The sequence below is a fragment of the Sinocyclocheilus rhinocerous genome, unplaced genomic scaffold, assembly GCF_001515625.1.
Source record: "Sinocyclocheilus rhinocerous isolate Xijiao unplaced genomic scaffold, SAMN03320098_v1.1 scaffold563, whole genome shotgun sequence".
NCBI lineage: Eukaryota > Metazoa > Chordata > Actinopteri > Cypriniformes > Cyprinidae > Sinocyclocheilus > Sinocyclocheilus rhinocerous.
In genome coordinates this window covers 145,751-163,171 of record NW_015643175.1, presented here as the reverse complement: position 1 = coordinate 163,171, position 17,421 = coordinate 145,751, and positions in this window count along the sequence as shown.

Sequence of the window (17,421 nt, the reverse complement as noted above, 5' to 3'; positions counted from 1 at the left end):
ATTTTAGGAAATTCTAAAAATTTCCTAAAAAATTCTATAGAATTTTTTTCTATAAAAATTTTTTATAGAATTTTTCTTCTTTCATTTTTAGGGAGAATCTGATTTTCTCTAGCTCCAAATGCTTCATTACATCCCTCATTAGGTTTATATATGTAGGAGCAGCTTTCTGTTTCCAGTTTAATAATATTAAGCTTCGTGCTAGTAGACTGACAAATGAAACTATGTTTTGTTCCGAACTGTTTTTAGCTATCTCAAAATCGGCAATACCTAGAACTGCCATCAGGGGATCTAGATCTATAGGCCTTTGCAATATTCTTGAAAATGTCAGAAAAACATTTTTCCATTTTGGGCAGCTCCAAAACATATGAGCCAGTGATGCCGGTACCTGCCCACAACGATCACATGAAGGGTCTACATCTGGAAATATCTTACTAAGTTTTTGCTTAGACCAGTGTAAACAGTGTATTACTTTAAACTGTAAGAGGGAATGTCTTGCACATACCGATGATGATCTATGAATCTGTTTAAAGGCTGTCTCCCATTGTTCGTCTGTAATTTCAACACCCAAATCTTCCTCCCAGGAAGACTTTAAGTGTTCTTGATGTGTTGATGTGTTTGTCAACTGGAAGAGCGTTTCGTATATATATGAAATACCTCCTTTCTTATTAGGGTCATGCAAAATTATAATTTCCATTACTGATTGATTTGGATAGTTGGGATATAATGGGTTATTTTGTTTAACAGATTGACATATTTCTGTAGGCCTTAAGTTACTATCCCTTGTTCCATCAACGAAAACCCGATAGGATTTTCCATTGGATTATTGCAGGAAGTAAGCTCTGTCATCAACAAAAGTTTAGGATTCCTACATGTTTTGCTCATAATGATAATCTTCACACATGAACACAACATTTGAGTTAGAATACCTCGAAAGAGGGCAATTATAAACACAATGAGGATGTGAAAGCGACTAGTGAGTATATTAGTTGACCTGTTCTATGTAACCCTATTAATCTCTGCAGTCCTATTTAGCCACTTGCTAGCAACCATCTTTTTCAAGACAAGTAAAAGCTTTAAAACAAAATTCACAAGGGGGTATTTCTGATGTACTTTATGTTGTAGATTAAAGATGAAAATTAAGATAAAAATTGGTCTGTGTTCACCACGGACCTTACTTGTTTCTAGGTTTTAATAAAATATTATTTATATATTATATTAATAACTGTAAATTGCAGTGAACATTTTCTGGGTTGGTTTGGTTTTGAAAGTCGGTATAAATAATGACAGAATTTTCATTTTTGGGCAAACAATTCCTTTAATGCAGTGAAATCAGACAATTAATTAAAAATAAACATTTAAGTAAACAGAGAGAACACAATGCATTGTATTAATTATACATAAAGAATCATAAAGCTTCTCATCTAGAGAAAAGTAATGACACAAATGAGCCATCTATGATCCAAATCAATTTACAATTAATTTTTTTTAATGTTTTATATGAGCAGATTCATTTTTTATTTGTTATGAAAAGTCCAGGAAGACACTTGCCATTAAATGCATTGATTTGGATGAACAGGAATGTTTGAATTCAGCTCTGAGTGTCTGCAGGCCAGGATCCAGACTGCATAGATGAGCGTGCACACATAACACAAGCTCAACGACGAGCACGCCGGTTACGCTGCTGCCGGATCTTCACCTCCCCGATGAAATCTGACCATTCCATGTTCTGAATGATCTTAATGAGGCCTTGGCTTATGCGGAAGGTGGAGTTCTCATCGAAGTGCCCCTGACCTAAATGATGTGTCACATAAATCCTGTCAAACCATGTGTCATTCTCATCTGAGTCGACCAAAACAACAATGCGATCTGCGTTGCTCTCGCGCACATCTCTGTCGTAATTCTTAGTAACATAAGGAGGCATAAAATGTCTGGTTTTACGTTTTTTTGTTTTTTTTACTTGACAGTTTACCCAGTTATTTAGTTAGTTAGGTAGGCTATACATTAGTTAGTTAGTTAGTTAGTTTTACAGCCATTTTCAATCTAGTCTTAATCCACTCTAGTTTTATTTGACCAACAAGTGGACATGTCGTTTCTCTCTAAACGCACACCCACAGTACAGCCCATCTGACTACAGTCTGCAGGCAGAGAATATCAACGCAAAACATTTACTCAACAGCTGTTTGCCGTTGTTTAATAAAGCACATTTAAACAGCAATATCCGCGTTAAGTTTAAAACGATCCTCGGCAAGCAGTAGGACCCGTGTAAATATCGAATCAGCTTTCCAGCGCTGGAGAGAACTCAAGGAGCGGAAGGCCTGCGATCCGACGCAGAGGTTGCTTTGTTTCTTCTCGATAGGTGAGTAACACCGTGTCTGAGCCGCAACAGCTAAAGTCTGTCTAGTACACTGGACGCGACAAAGCGACCGTTGAAAATCATTTGAAATTTGTGTCAATACGTCATAAATAGAACGTCATAAATAGAACGTCATAAATAGAACAGTTTTTTCTGTCGGGATTTGTCGTGTCGTGCCTCGCCGCATCCAGTGTAGACCATAGATATGTATATAGGCTATATCTATGGTGTAGACAGCATCACTGATTACGAGTTCTATAGTATTCCGGTGCGGTGTGTTCTCGCGTCTGGTGTAGACACGGTGTAACATTGGTTTTGCTTTGTTTCACAGAACTAATCATTGCCTGGGTTGCGTACGTATGTGTGGGGCGGAGCTATCAAAATAGGGGCGAGACCCTTTTGGGGTAGGGGCGTGTTTGTTTTGGTGATTTCAAATGTCAACATTGGCTACCAGAAATCGCTTACCCCACCTTTAAGTACGGAAAATAAACAAAAAAGTCTGTGTTGGCGCGGATTTCGAACACGCGCTAAAAGACGCCACACCGTGAGACGCCAGTACCAGTAATGAACGCACTGAGCTACTGAACTGCACTTATTCAGTCTCAGATTTCTGGATTGAAGACAGGATTTTACTCTCGGCATCACATTGTGCAGCTGGCTGAATCAAGGAAATGTGACCGTGTTAACTTGTGACCTGTGTTTACCTATTATGAAAATTAACCATAGTAGAACGCTGACTACATTTTATGGTTTATGATATTAAAGTACATTTCATAGACTCTCAGACAATGTAAATTTGTGGCTGCTATGATTTAATTACAAACGCTGGAAAAAAAAAATGCAGTGATTGAATATAGTTTATTTATAGTTATTTTCAAATCTTCAATGTACTGTCATTATAAAAGAACTTAATTATTGTTTATTTAATTCTAACAAATAAATTCTTGTTAAAAACTAACCAAAATTAAAAATAATTTGCTTATAATTTCTGCACCGGAGAGACTTTGTGTTGTTTCCAAACAAAAGGAAATATATCGGTATCGGCTATCAGCCAAAATGAGTTGAAAAATATCGGCATATCGGATATCTGCAAAAATACAATATCGTGCATCCCTAATTTAAACTAATAAAACATTCAAGGAGGCAGTAAATGCAAATCAATCAGTGTTTAAATATGCATAGCGTTAAACCACAAAGCTGAAAATCATATACATATTTGGCCCTGAATGCATCATTGATGACAATGCAAAGAACTATTCTGTAGTAACACCCTCCAGTTATACTTCTATTATGCTTGAAATAACCGCACTATGAATAGATTATGACATATTTTTGTAGACCAACCCAGAAGTTAGCATCACCCTTGTTCCATCAACAAAAACCAGATTTTTGAAACTGATAAACTGAAACAAAAGTTTATGATTCCTACACATTTTGTTGATAATGATAATCTTCACACATGAACACAACTTTTGAGTTAGAATAGCTTGAAAGAGTGCAATTATAAACACAACGAGGCTGTGAAAGCGACTAGTGAGTATATTAGTTTACCATGTGACCCTATTAATCTCTGCAGTCCTATTTAGCCACTTGTTAGCAACCATCTTTTTCAAGATAAGTAAAAGCTTTCAAAAATTCACAAGGGGGTAATACTGATGTATTTTATGTTGTGTAGATTAAAGATAAAAAATTAAGATACAAATATCTTGAGCTTGTGTTCACCACAGACCTTACTTGTTTCTAGGTTTTGGCCTAAAACAATACATCATCCTGCTGCACTTTATAAGCATGAGATGACCCAACTGATATAACTATTTATAAACCCACAAGCCACAGTGCCATACAATTTAATCCTATTAAATGTTATGTTATTAATAACTGTAAACAGCAGTGAACATTTTTTGGGTTGGCTTGGTTTTAAAGGTCGATAAATAATGACAGAATTTTCATTTTTGGGTGAACAATTCTTTTAATGAAGTGAAATTAGACAATTAATTAAAAATAAAAGTAAAAAGTAAAAAGACAGAACACAATGCATCTTATTAATTATACATTAAGCATCATTACGCTTCTCATCCAGAATGAGCCAAATCAATTTACAATGCAATTTTAATCATTTGTTATGAAAAGTCCAGGAAGACGCTTGCTTTTATTTTGGATGAACAGGAATGTTTGAATTCAGCTCTGAGTGTCTGCAGGCCAGGATCCAGACTGCATAGATGAGCGTGCACACATAACACAAGCTCAACGACGAGCACGCCGGTTACGCCGCTGCCGGATCTTCACCTCCCCGATGAAATCTGACCATTCCATCCTCTGAATTTTGTCAATGAGGCCTTGGCTAATACGAAAGGTGGATTTCTCATCGAAGCGCCCCTGACCTAAATGATGTGTCACATAAATCCTGTCAAACCATGTGTCATTCTCATCTGAGTCGACCAAAACAACAATGCGATCTGCGTTGCTCTCGCGCACATCTCTGTCGTAATTCTTAGTAACATAAGGAGGCATTGCGCCCGGATGGTGCAGGTTTCCCATTTCATAGTACTGTAGGTCAGTATCAGGAAGAATTCCTTCTGAATTATGGAATGGATGGAAACCAAAATGTCTGTCCTCTGGGTCACATAGTGCAATCATAATGCCGTCGTCATCAATTTCAACACATTTGTGAGCAAACCAGCACAGCAGACTGAGACCATGTCTGGGATACGGCTGACCAAACCTGGTCTCTCTCAGATGGGCCAGTTCATTCAGCGTTCTTATTTGGGCCATTCTGCGTCTTGAAAACAGACAGGGGGGAAAAATAAACAAAAAAACTGGACTGGGTTGCAGGATAAGGCAATGGGTTGTGCAAAATTGCAGGACTTAATTAAATAGAATGAATATCACAAGTATGATGGTATAATATGTATGTTTAATTTATAAAAATTAAAAATAATATAATCTAAAGTATTATATTATTTATATATATGATGTATTACATGTGTAATATAATATACATGTATAATAATTTTTGTTAAATTCAGAAGGATCATAATAGAGCAATAAAATAATCAGTCTTCATTTATTTCCTCCATTATTCTCACACATGTGGACGAAAGAGAAACTTTAGTTCCTTGAAGAAGACTGAAATTGTAATGTTTCTTATATACTTGCCTTCTGCGTTACTTTACTATTACTTGAAAAAAGTAATCTGATTACGTAACTCGCGTTACTTGTAATGCGTTACCCCCAACACTGTGTATATATATATATATATATATATCTCAAGATCATTTATTTAGTTAGTTAGTTAGGCTATACATTAGTTAGTTTTACAGCAATCTAGTCTTAATCCGATAGTTTTATTTGACCAACAAGTGGACATGTAGGTTTCGTTTCTCTCTAAACGCACACCCACAGTACAGCTACAGCTCATCTGACTACAGTCTGCAGACAGAGAATATCAACGCAAAACATTTACTCAACAGCTGTTTGCCGTTGTTTAACAAAGCACATTTAAACAGCAATATCCCGCGTTAAGTTTAAAACGATCCTATAACGTAATTAAAGTCTTAATAACAAAAAAGCAATTCAAATCAGACAAATAAATACTGTACCTTATTCATGCGTATGAAGGATCTGCGTCTGTGTAGCGCACGCGCTCCTATTATTATTCATGTCTCTGTCAGTGGGCGGTGACAAACGTGAACCTCAACATTTCAACAAGACTAGGCTAATGAATTACAGTTAAATTCATTGAAAGTTAAAAAAGTCAAATTTCTTGACCTACTAAAATAGGACTCTCTCTCTCTCTCTCGCTCTCTCTCTCTCTCTCTCTCTCTATATATATATATATATATATATATATAATTGTTACAGGAATTAAAACGGTTCCTATTTTTTTATTAGACTTTTAGTACATAAATAACAGTTTCTTTTCTTTTCTTTTCTTTTCTTTTCTTTTCTCAGTGTTAAACGATTAAAATAAAGATAGCATAGTTTTTTTTTTTTACCAAGTGTTTATTTTCCATAGCTGCGGAAAAGGGGAATAACCAGGAAAGTGAAAGTAAAGCAGACGAGGAAAACACACACCAAAAAAAAAAAAAAAAAACTCCCAAATTATAAATAGATCTTGACCGCCTCATTTTTTGTGACATCGATAATGCATATTTGCTGATGTCACAGAACTCATGCCAGGAACTAATAACACACACTAGTTGTAGCTACTACAGGTGTGTGTTTCTGTGGTGATGAACAGAAACTCATCAGTGTGGAAAGAGAAACACGTTATTGCAGGACCATAATTTAATAGTATAATGTCTTATATTCAAATTTCATATATTTCATATATCAAAATGTAATAATATAAATGTATTATCGTTTATTACGATTTATAGTTAATGACATTAAATATATTGTTGACACTTATGCCAAAGTTAATTGACAAGTTTACATTGTTAAATAAAATAAAAAAAATCACACAAACACAAGTCAATAGTTTTTGGATTTTTAGTTCTATACACAAGATAATACAAAGAATATATTTCAAAGAATAAGCACAAAAATACAGAAATTATTATAAATCAAGACAATGATTAGTATGTGACGTGTCACCCAAAGTCTTAAAATCTTCTAATTTATTTACATCATTGCAATGAACCATTAAAAAGAATGCTGTGATAAACATGCAACCCTCAACATCACACATAATAATAAACATGTGTTAATAAATGTATTAAAGTTAATTTAAATAAGCAACGGACTCAAAGGAAGCAAACTGCAAATTTCAAAATTAGCTAGAACAACAAACAGCAGCAGATGAAAACTATTTTATTTCAACCACAAATAGAGAGCAACACCAGCACTGAGCAGTATCAGCAGACCACAGCCAATCAGCGCACAGCGGCATTTCCAACTCTGACAGGTGTTTGTCTGGCTGTGCTGCACTGACTGAGGCATTCTTATGGATAACTGTTCAGAACGATTTGTGCGTCCGCTGAGGAAATCTTTACGGCTCAACTCTTTAATGTCCTTAAGAAGATCAGTGCTAATACAGTAGGTGCGATTCTGGTCAAAGTGCGTCCGATCTGAGTGCTGTGTCACATAAACATTCTCAAATCTTCTCCGCCTTGAGTCAAAGGAAACAATGATGCGATCTGTGTTGCTGTTGTCTGAATGTGTTGTGTAATTCTCAGTGACATAATCAGGCAGTGAGCCAGCATTGTGCAGGTTGCCCACCTCATAGTATGGTAGATTAATTTTAGGAAGAAGTTTATCCTTATTATAGAATCGATGAAAACCAAATGCTCCATTTGTAGGGTTGCACTGTACAATCATACGACTATTAGAGTCAATCTGAACACAATCATGAGCAAACCACCACAACAAGTTCAGACCGTGTCTGGGAGGCGGCTGACCAAACCTGCTCTCTCTCAGATCAGACAAATTATTCAGGGTTCTCATCATGTTCCCAACAATCATGTTGAAGAAAGTGCACATTTAATGCAATAAATGTTACAATATTGTGTTTTATAATATAAAATGTACAATTACGGAAAACTGCAAAATGTAAACCTAAGAAGGAACATGAATCGGTTCTTCATCAGGACTTCATTTAAATCATTAGTTCATCATTCATCATTAGCTAAGTCTGCAAAAAAACTGTTTTTCATAATGTTCAATATTCAATGGCGTTTTCGGCTACCAGTAAAGAGTACAGAACTCTCAGCTCTGTTTTTGAATCTATTCAGCAGATTCTTTCTCTCAAAAGCAGCACTTTAAAGTCTGTTTTGTCCTAGACTGACCAAAACCAAACAGCAAGTTCAAAAAGACCTACAGATACTGATCACTTCCACAAAACTGAGAAAATCTGATCTTCTAGGATTACTGCAGTGAGATGAAGGGTTAATCTGTAATTCTATAAAAGTATAAACACGGTTCAGAATCAATAAAACGTATATATGTGTATATGTATATGTATATATAGAAGCATTAAAAATGATACGTCTTACCTTGTAGAAGCCAATCTAGGTCTTTGGCGCTGGCTGCTTCATTTACATGACATGACAGCTTTGCATGTTTGCTAATGTCGCTGAACTCATGACAGGAACTACACTGTACTAAAACACACTAGTTGTCCTGCCGGTTGTACGTGTGTGTCTGTTTCTGTTTTGATGAATAGAAACTCATACTATGGAAAGTAAAACTTGCAGAAACACATTAGAGCAAATGGGACAGATAATGAGGAGATTTATATGAAAGCTACTTCATATCAAACTATAATGTCTCACTCATATTTAGATTTCATATTAAGTATTTATTTTATACAGTATTCAGAACTGTTATCAACGACATGAGATGCAATTTATAGTTTATGATATATGAAATGTCTTTTCTCTGTTTTTTTAAGTTTTATCTTTTGTCTCCCTTGATCTGGAATATTGATCTACATTATTGTAATAAATCATTAAAAGAATCCAGTGATAAACATGCAAATCTCAACATTATATCTCACATTTATAGGATGATGAACATCTATTTATAATTATATTAACAACATACATCAGATTATACAGTTATTCATTTAGCAGACCCTTTCATCCAAATAAGTCACAGCTCAAATAATACACAGTTTCAAAATGAAAAAACAAACAGCATGAAAACTATATTTTCATTATTAAAAGCAAGAAGAAAACAACAAAAATGAACAAAAACATACAAAACAGCATTTTGCAGCATTTTGCACAGACATCCTTGATAGATTTAGACTCTTGACTCTGGTAGGGTTCACTCTTTACAGACTGAGCTGGAGATGAAAACGGTGTGCGTCTGCAATGCATTTGGTAAGAAATCTGATAAGAATCATTCATAGAATTTTTTCAGGCTTAACTCTTGAATGTCCTTCAGAAGTTTAAGGCTAATGCAGTAGGTGTGATTCTGGTCAAAGTGCACCTCATCTGAGTGCTGTGTCACATAAATCTTCTCAAATCTGTTCCAACTTGAGTTAAAAGAAACAGTGATGCGATCTGTGTTGCTGTTGTCTGAATATCCAGTGTAATTCTCAGTGACATAATCAGGCAGTGAATCAGTGCTGTTCAGGTTGCCCACCTCATAGTATAGCAGGTTAGTGTAAGGAAGAAGTCTTTCCCTATTATAGAATAGATCAAAGTCAAAATCTCCATATTCAGGGTTGCACTCTGCAGTCATACAACCATTGGAGTCAATCTGAACACAATCATGAGCAAACCACCACAACAAGTTCAGACCGTGTCTGGGAGACGGCTGACCAAACCCGGTCTCTCTCAGATCAGACAAATTATTCAGGGTTATCACCATGTTCCTGATAATTCTGTTGGGAAAAAAATGTAAACAACAGATCTGGTTTTACTCAAACAAATGTGCATGCAATGCAAAGAATGGTAAATATTTTTTATATAAAATATACAGTTACAGAAAAACTGCAAAAATGCCAAACTAATAAGGAACATACATTGGAACACACTGGAACTCTGCAAAATCGGAAAGCGTGTTATGCAAAAGATTTTCTTCAGATCTGCTGCCTTTTGAATATTCATTTATTAAAAATACTGTATAGGCTCCTTTGATTTGGTTTTCAGCTATCACTAAAAGTTTAGTAATATTTAAAAGTTAAAATCCATTCAGCTGATTTTCTCTCAATATCAGCAGAATAAAGTCTGTTAGGTCCTATACTTACACATCAGAAATACAATCAGAGAAAGATCTCTCATTTTTTTGCTGCGGCGCCCGGGGAGCAGTTGGGGGTTCGGTGCCTTGCTCAAAGGCACCTCAGTCGTGGTACTGAAGGTGGGAGAGAGCGCTGTACATTCACTCCCCCCACCTACAATCCCTGCCGGCACGAGACTCGAACCCGTAACCTTGGGTTACGAGTCCGACTCTCTAACCATTAGGCCACGAACTTCCCCGAAATTTAAAGTTTTAAAGCTAATTTGATACTAATTCATACATCATTTTTTATGAATAAATAAACAGCTGGGACAATTCAGTGCTCTTACCGTGTATCTGGAAACGAACTGTTGTGTCACGCAGCTCCTCGTATGTAGCAACTTCAACAATGTCTTGTCTGTGGTCAAAGATACTGCTATATAGACGCTCCTGACCTGATTTTGTAACTAATAAAGCAATAAAAATCAGCAGTATGAGCACATAAAATGAATCCACCTTATTCTGCAGAAGCGATGGGAGTGTTCACACACTGATAATGGCTTTTGTGGGTGGAGAACGTTCCGCAAACAGAAACTGATGCTGCTTCATGCCAGATATTTATAGCAGAGAAACTGACAGGCAATTATATCTTGTGTTCACACCAGACGCGAATGTAATTATTCGCGTGAGTAGATTACATACAAAGTCAACGCAAAGACGCGAATAGAGGCGAATTCGCGCCGGGCGACGCGAATTACGCGAAATGCGCGACGCGTTTGCCGCGAACGCACGATATTCGCCTCAATCGCGTCTTCCACGCAAGTTCAAAAATTTCAACTTGAGTGGAAAATTCGCATGACGCGTTCTCGCGCAAGCCAATGCTGTGAACCCAGACACGTCGGCGTTTGGCTTTCCATTGTATTTGGGACTTTTTGACAACAGGTACAAAACAGCGATTGTAGTTATCTCCACCATGGTTGGTCACGAACACGAAAAACATCTCGCGAGTAATCTAGAGTGAGTGACGCGAAGCGCATATTCGCTTCGCGTCTGGTGTGAACACCTCAGGGCTTTTCACACTGAAAGCGAAAATTCGGCGCGAATGTTCGGCGCGATGACGCTTTTGAATCGAAACAATAGATCCCTATGGGGCTATTCACACCAAACGCGATCATTCGCAGTGCGAAAAAGTGAGGATTTTTTTTCGTCCTGTGTGGCGATTTTTTCCCCGTCGCTCCACGATGAAACGGGTCGTCCAATCAGATTTGAGCTTAGATCACGTGCCCAGAGCAGCTGCTGTTGCACAAAAGGGTGATAGTGGTGGCGCTGTTTCGAAAACCAATGCAAACAAACACCGAAGAAGAGTATCCCGGTAGAGAGAAGAGAGTGGTGATGCCGAGTTCCTGTTATCTTTGGTATCTGAGAGCAGATTTATTCTCACATGTTCTTAATATAATTTCTAAATTCTCCATTGAATTATGTGATCTCGAGTGTCCGTTCCACGTGCGCGAGTGTTATGAGTCAGAGCGCGTTAACTCTAGATCTTCCAAGGATGTTTATGACAATAAGCAGTGTGGCTTTACATAGCCTACAAAGAGTGCATGTCTGCCTATTATAGAATCAAAATCAACTATAGATCACAATCGGAAGTTATTACAAGCACTCGATGATGGCTTATAGTGGGTTTTAAGCAAAAACAATACATTTTCAAATGTGGCTTTGCAACTTCAGGGATCTTATCTATGCACAATCAGCTTGTAACACTCCAAAGAGAAAGGAAAACTTGAAATCACATCATATGACCCCTTTAATGCTGTATATTGAGCAGTGGACGATCCATATACATATCTGAGTAAAAATGCATTGCTGGTCAGCACCACCTAGCGTGCAGGCGTGAATTAGCAGAAGGCTATCAGTCATTTCGTGCTTGGTGTGAAAGCAACGTTTGTCAGCGATTCGCCTCGCTTTTTCGCATTGCGCTCAGTGTGAAACGGCCTTTAAGTGGAGTAATTGTTTCTTCCCTTTTAACACTAAAATCGCTGTGGCACCTCAGTTCAAGCGGGATGTGAAGCGATCATCTCTTCCTCTTTGCTAGTTATAGCATCAAATAAACATGAATGAACATCAGAAGGTCTCTTGTTTCAACCATGAAAAAAGACGTCAGTACACACTATTTTTCAAGTTCACCAATGTTAATCTGCTCTCAAGTCTGGTTTGTTTCTCATACAAAAATGGCAGATTCCGCATTATGATTGGTCAGATCAAACTACCTGCGAAAAGTCAATTCAATGAACACACACTGGCCTTTTGTGACAGCATACCCCAAGAGTAAAGAGGAGTTTTGTGTATTAATCTACAGTGAGCAGAGGTTAAGTATAACTGCATGTATTTGAGTCAGATGTGAGTGTATGATAAGCACCTTAGTTCCTCCAAAGTTGAACAGGAAGAGAGAGCAGCTGACTATGAGTGAAACAGAAAGTGAAGCACACATACAGACAGTGTATTACAATCTTTTAGGATTTATAGTTAATGACATTAAAATATTGTTGGCACTTATGGCAAAGTAATAGACAAGTTCACATTGTTACATCAAAAAAAACAAAATTGCACAAACACAAGTCAATGGTTTTGGAGTTTTAGTTCTAATACAGTCTCTGTATATTTCAAAGAATAAGCACAAACAAATATGAATACAGAAATTGTAGACTGATGTATGTCGATAAATATATGTTCAGAACAATTCGTGGGTTCTCTGAGGAATTTTTCACGGCTCAAGTCTTGAATGTCCTTGATGAGTTCAGTGCTAATGCGGTAGGTGTGATTCTGATCAAAGTGCACCTGATCTGAGTGCTGTGTCACATAAACATTCTCAAATCTTCTCCGCCTTGGGCCAAAGGAAACAATAATGCGATCTTTGTTGCTGCGCTTTGTAGGCACACCTGTTTTCGAAGGGCATCTGATATTAGGCTATTAAAAGAGATTAATTTGCACAAACAAAAAAAGAAGAGTTTCCAAAGTCATTTTATTTCAAACCAAGCCAGAGAAACCACACATTTAATAGAAATCAAAGGAAACCAGTAAATTAATCCAAATTTGTGATTATATAACAGGAGACATAACATTTATAACAGTGACGGGAGAAGCAATGCTTTTTGAAACGTCTATTCAATCGAACCAGTTGCGTCACAAAATGAATCAAAGCGCTGGAATCTCTGCATCTGCTGGGTAAAGTCACGAAAATGCATTCTTATAAACTTTTATTAATTTAAAGCTGCAGTCTGTACATTTTGTCTCTTTGTCACCATCTCTGTTTGAAACCTGCAATTGCAGTTATTTGCGGAATTATCATCTTTGCGTGGGTTGTGCACCGCAACGGCTCCAGCACGGATTAATCCAATGTTTTGAGGTGAATGTGCAACTCGTAAAATACGTACGATTTAGCACAAATCGTATGAATTTGTACGAGTGAGGTCATATGAATTCGTACGAATTAGCCATCTTGTAAAATATGTACGAATTGCTGTGAGATCGGGCTGAAAATACATACGATGTAGCACAAATCGTATTAATTTGTACGAGTGAGGTTGTATGAATTCGTACGAATTAGCCATCTCGTAAAATATGTACGAATTGCCGTGAGATCGGGCTGGTGGCTGTCAGTCACCGCACCGGTGTGGATACTGTACTTAGGAATCACAGATTATAGCCTACGTCTAGGAATATATTCGGGTCTTATCAAGTCCATTTGAAAAAAAAAAGCTAATTTATTTTAAAGTACCCGAGACCAGAGGCCGCTAATACCGATCCCGACCGGTGTCTGAGGCACTCTTAGAAGTTTTGGACCCGAACCGGCTCGGGTCTCGTGTCGGACCTTGGGTTTTCGGATCCAAGTGGACCCGTGAAGACCTCTAGCTGTCAGTCACTGTACTTGTACATACACTTAGGAATCACAGATTCTAGCCTACGTCTTGGAATATATGACCCAAATAAGAAATTTTCACCGGATATTGTCATCTGAACAAGTAAGTAACAAGTCTGCCACTTTTGTTCTGACCAACTGAGGAAAAAAGCATTACAATACATCGCGCTACCAATTGTGATTAAAGCTCTAACAATCACTTAGCTCATATCACATAAAACCGTGCAAATTACTATTATTGTTATACTTTTTTGTCAAATTGTTAGTTAACAACATCAGCATTGCGTGACTATGTGTGTATTAACGTGTAGATTTCAATTTCTGTATAGTCTAATCTCTAATTGTCATACAATTCGAATTTCATATAGGCTAAAGAAATTCGTTTAAACCAAAAGGCAAATTATTCTTCCTTCGAACTGGTTCGTAGGCTATCTGTAATCAGATGCACATTTAAAACTGGAATATAATCTAATTTCAGTCACTTACGCGTGTTTCATAAACACACAGCGGCGCCGTAACGGGGGGGAAGGTTAGGACGATTCCAAGGGCCAGGCGAGGGAGAGGGGGCCCGGAGCGTGATTTTTACCGGGGGGGACCGCGATCGCGCAGGGGCCCTGAGTCAATATGATGTTCAGGGGGCCCGGAAACCATAGCGACGCCCCTGTAAACACATAATCCTTTCTGGATTACAATCCGCCATCAAAATGATACATTTAATTATTCCAGCTCCTCACGTGCGATATAGCATACTAGCCGGGACAACTTCATGTTTACTGATGTGACGTAATGACGCGGCGGCATGCTCGAATCTCCTGCGAATTCCTACCAGTACCATTCAAACTACAAAACATTATAAACTTACCGTTTTGAATCGGGCAAAGGTAAGGAGATAGTTTTGAATACTGGAAGGTTTCTGTACTAGCTCGAAAAATTTATTTTGCATCATTTTTAACCAAAAAAACTTACAGACTGCACCTTTATATTGTAAAAATGACTCAACCACACGTTCAATGCATTTAACACAACACTATCCTCAAACCACAGACGCTTCAAAACAGTAGGATGTAGCAAAGCCTCTTTTGCTGAAATCGCGTGACTCTGTCAGGCAGGCCTACCTGCTCCGATTCACTCCGAAACACGATTCATAAAGGTTTCAATGCTTCGTGAAGCAGTTATTCGAACTCGCCCATCACTAATAGATGCTTTAATCAATTCACCATTACATTATAATAAAATGTATATAATAATCACGGATATAATGAAAGCAGGTTGTCAGCAGCTCTTTAATAGCTCAAAGAATAGTACACCAGGACTTGTTGTCAGGCGCCGTCTCATTAACGTTACAACTCTGTAGTGTGGATCTGGCACGATCTTCTCGAGTGTTGGATGTCTGTTTGAGATACTGCTCTCGACTCATGTTCTTGATGATCTGGAGGAGGCCCTGGCTCACTCGGTAGGTTCTGCTCCTGTAGAAGCGTCTCGGGTCGCTGTGTTCAGTCACATACACTCTGTTGAAGTTGCCATTGGCGTCCTGACGCACAATAATGCGATCCTTGTTACTGTCAAGAATGTTCTGGTTGTATTTTGCCCTGACATAATCTGGGAGTTCGTCTGCTCCTCGAGCGTTCAGGTTGCCCACCTCATAGTATGGGAGATTCTGAAGGGGCACAATGTGATCATCATCATCTTCAATTCTGTTATAGTACTCGTGGAAACCAAAGTCTCCATTTTGAGGACTATAGATGGAGACAATTTTCCCATTTCTGAAGTCGATATAGTCTTGAGCAAACCAATACAACAGGTTCAAGCCATGTCTCGGCCACGGCTGACCGAAGTCAGAGTATTTTAGCTGGGACAGTTCATTCAGAGTGCTCACCATGATGGACTGCTATGTAAGAGAAAGAGACAATGAAGAAATATTTAGAATAATAGTAATACCATTCGATGAGCGTATTGAAATCACAATTTTTGCCTGCTTCATTTCAATGGTCATGTTATGACAAATTATTTTTTTAAGTATTAAATATAAAAGAAACATTCTTAGTCTTTCGTTGAATGTAGAATTCTAATACAATGTTTTTTTTTATACAATGTGTAATACAAACAGAAAAAAATGCAAAATAGTTGAATAAAGTTTAGCCAATGTATAGCTTTAAAGGTAACCCTGTTGAAAAAACGAGCATATGCTGGTTAGGTATGTTTTCGAAGCTGGGATGTTGGTTTAAACTGGTTTAAGTTGGTCCTTTGCTGGTTTAAGCTGGTCCTTAGCTGGCCATGTGCTGGTCGGACCAGCATATGACCGGCTAAGGACCATCTTAAACCAGCAAAGGACCAGCTTAAACCAGCATAAACCAGCAAAGGACCAGCTTAAACCAGCTCAAACCAGCATCGAAAACATACCTAATCAGCATATGCTGGTTTTTTCAACAGGGAACACTTAGCATTGAGCCCATTGTTGAGTCTTATTTTGCTACAAAATATAAAACATTATTGTTAGAAACACCAGTCAACTAAACACCACACCACAGGTGAAATTTATTTATTTGTTTTTACTTTTCTAGAACTTTTGAGGGTCATTTAAAATTAAGTTTTAATAGTATTTATAAACGTAGAAAAGAAGGCCATATTTAAATTTTCTCTTGAAACTGTATAACTAAAATTAAGACATTTTGAGAATATTGTAAATACACATTCTTTATCATAAAATTATGGGTGAATATATATTTGATGTTTCGGTGTCTCATACAACAATGCCTCTAAAACCATGTAAGAGAATGACTTTTAAGCATCACAAGTGTGCTGTCCTTATGGAAAACACAAATATCCTAATGTTTACCTTGTATGGTGAAGACTGATCCTCCAAGTTTCTTGCAGTGGTCTGGTTGTTGACCTATAGTGAGCTGCTGCAGCGAGTTCTTTTTAAAATGATTCCTTCAAGACACACCTCCTTAGAAAAGCTCACAGCTGGGAAATAGAAACTTAAGCTTTTTGGAAGGGAGTAGCCAACGAGTTTTTTGGATTACTGAATAATGCACAGTATGTACCGCACACTAAAACAGTATTTGGAACAGTATTACTCTATTATGTCACATGACCACATTGCATTGTACAGTTTGTTTAATACAATGAGTGGGATTCTAGAAATAAAAAGCTATTTTGCTTTTCGAAAGCATTTCTGCTTTAGAAACAAGTAAACAAAATGACTAAACTTAAAATGAAAAAACTAATTGTAAGAACAAATATATGTGACGTGCATTTAAACTTTTTCCTAAACAGATAAATATTAAATTAAGTTGAACAAAAAATAAAAATATTAAACCTAATTCAATCAAAGACTCTTAAATAGCACTGGTGAGCATTGAGTTAAATGTTGTTAATATTTTCCAATAGTAGTTATTAATAGGACCTAAAACGTTTACATAAAGAAATGTCAAATATAGGTGTAAACTTCTTGATTTCTTGACCCAAGACACTAAACAAAGTT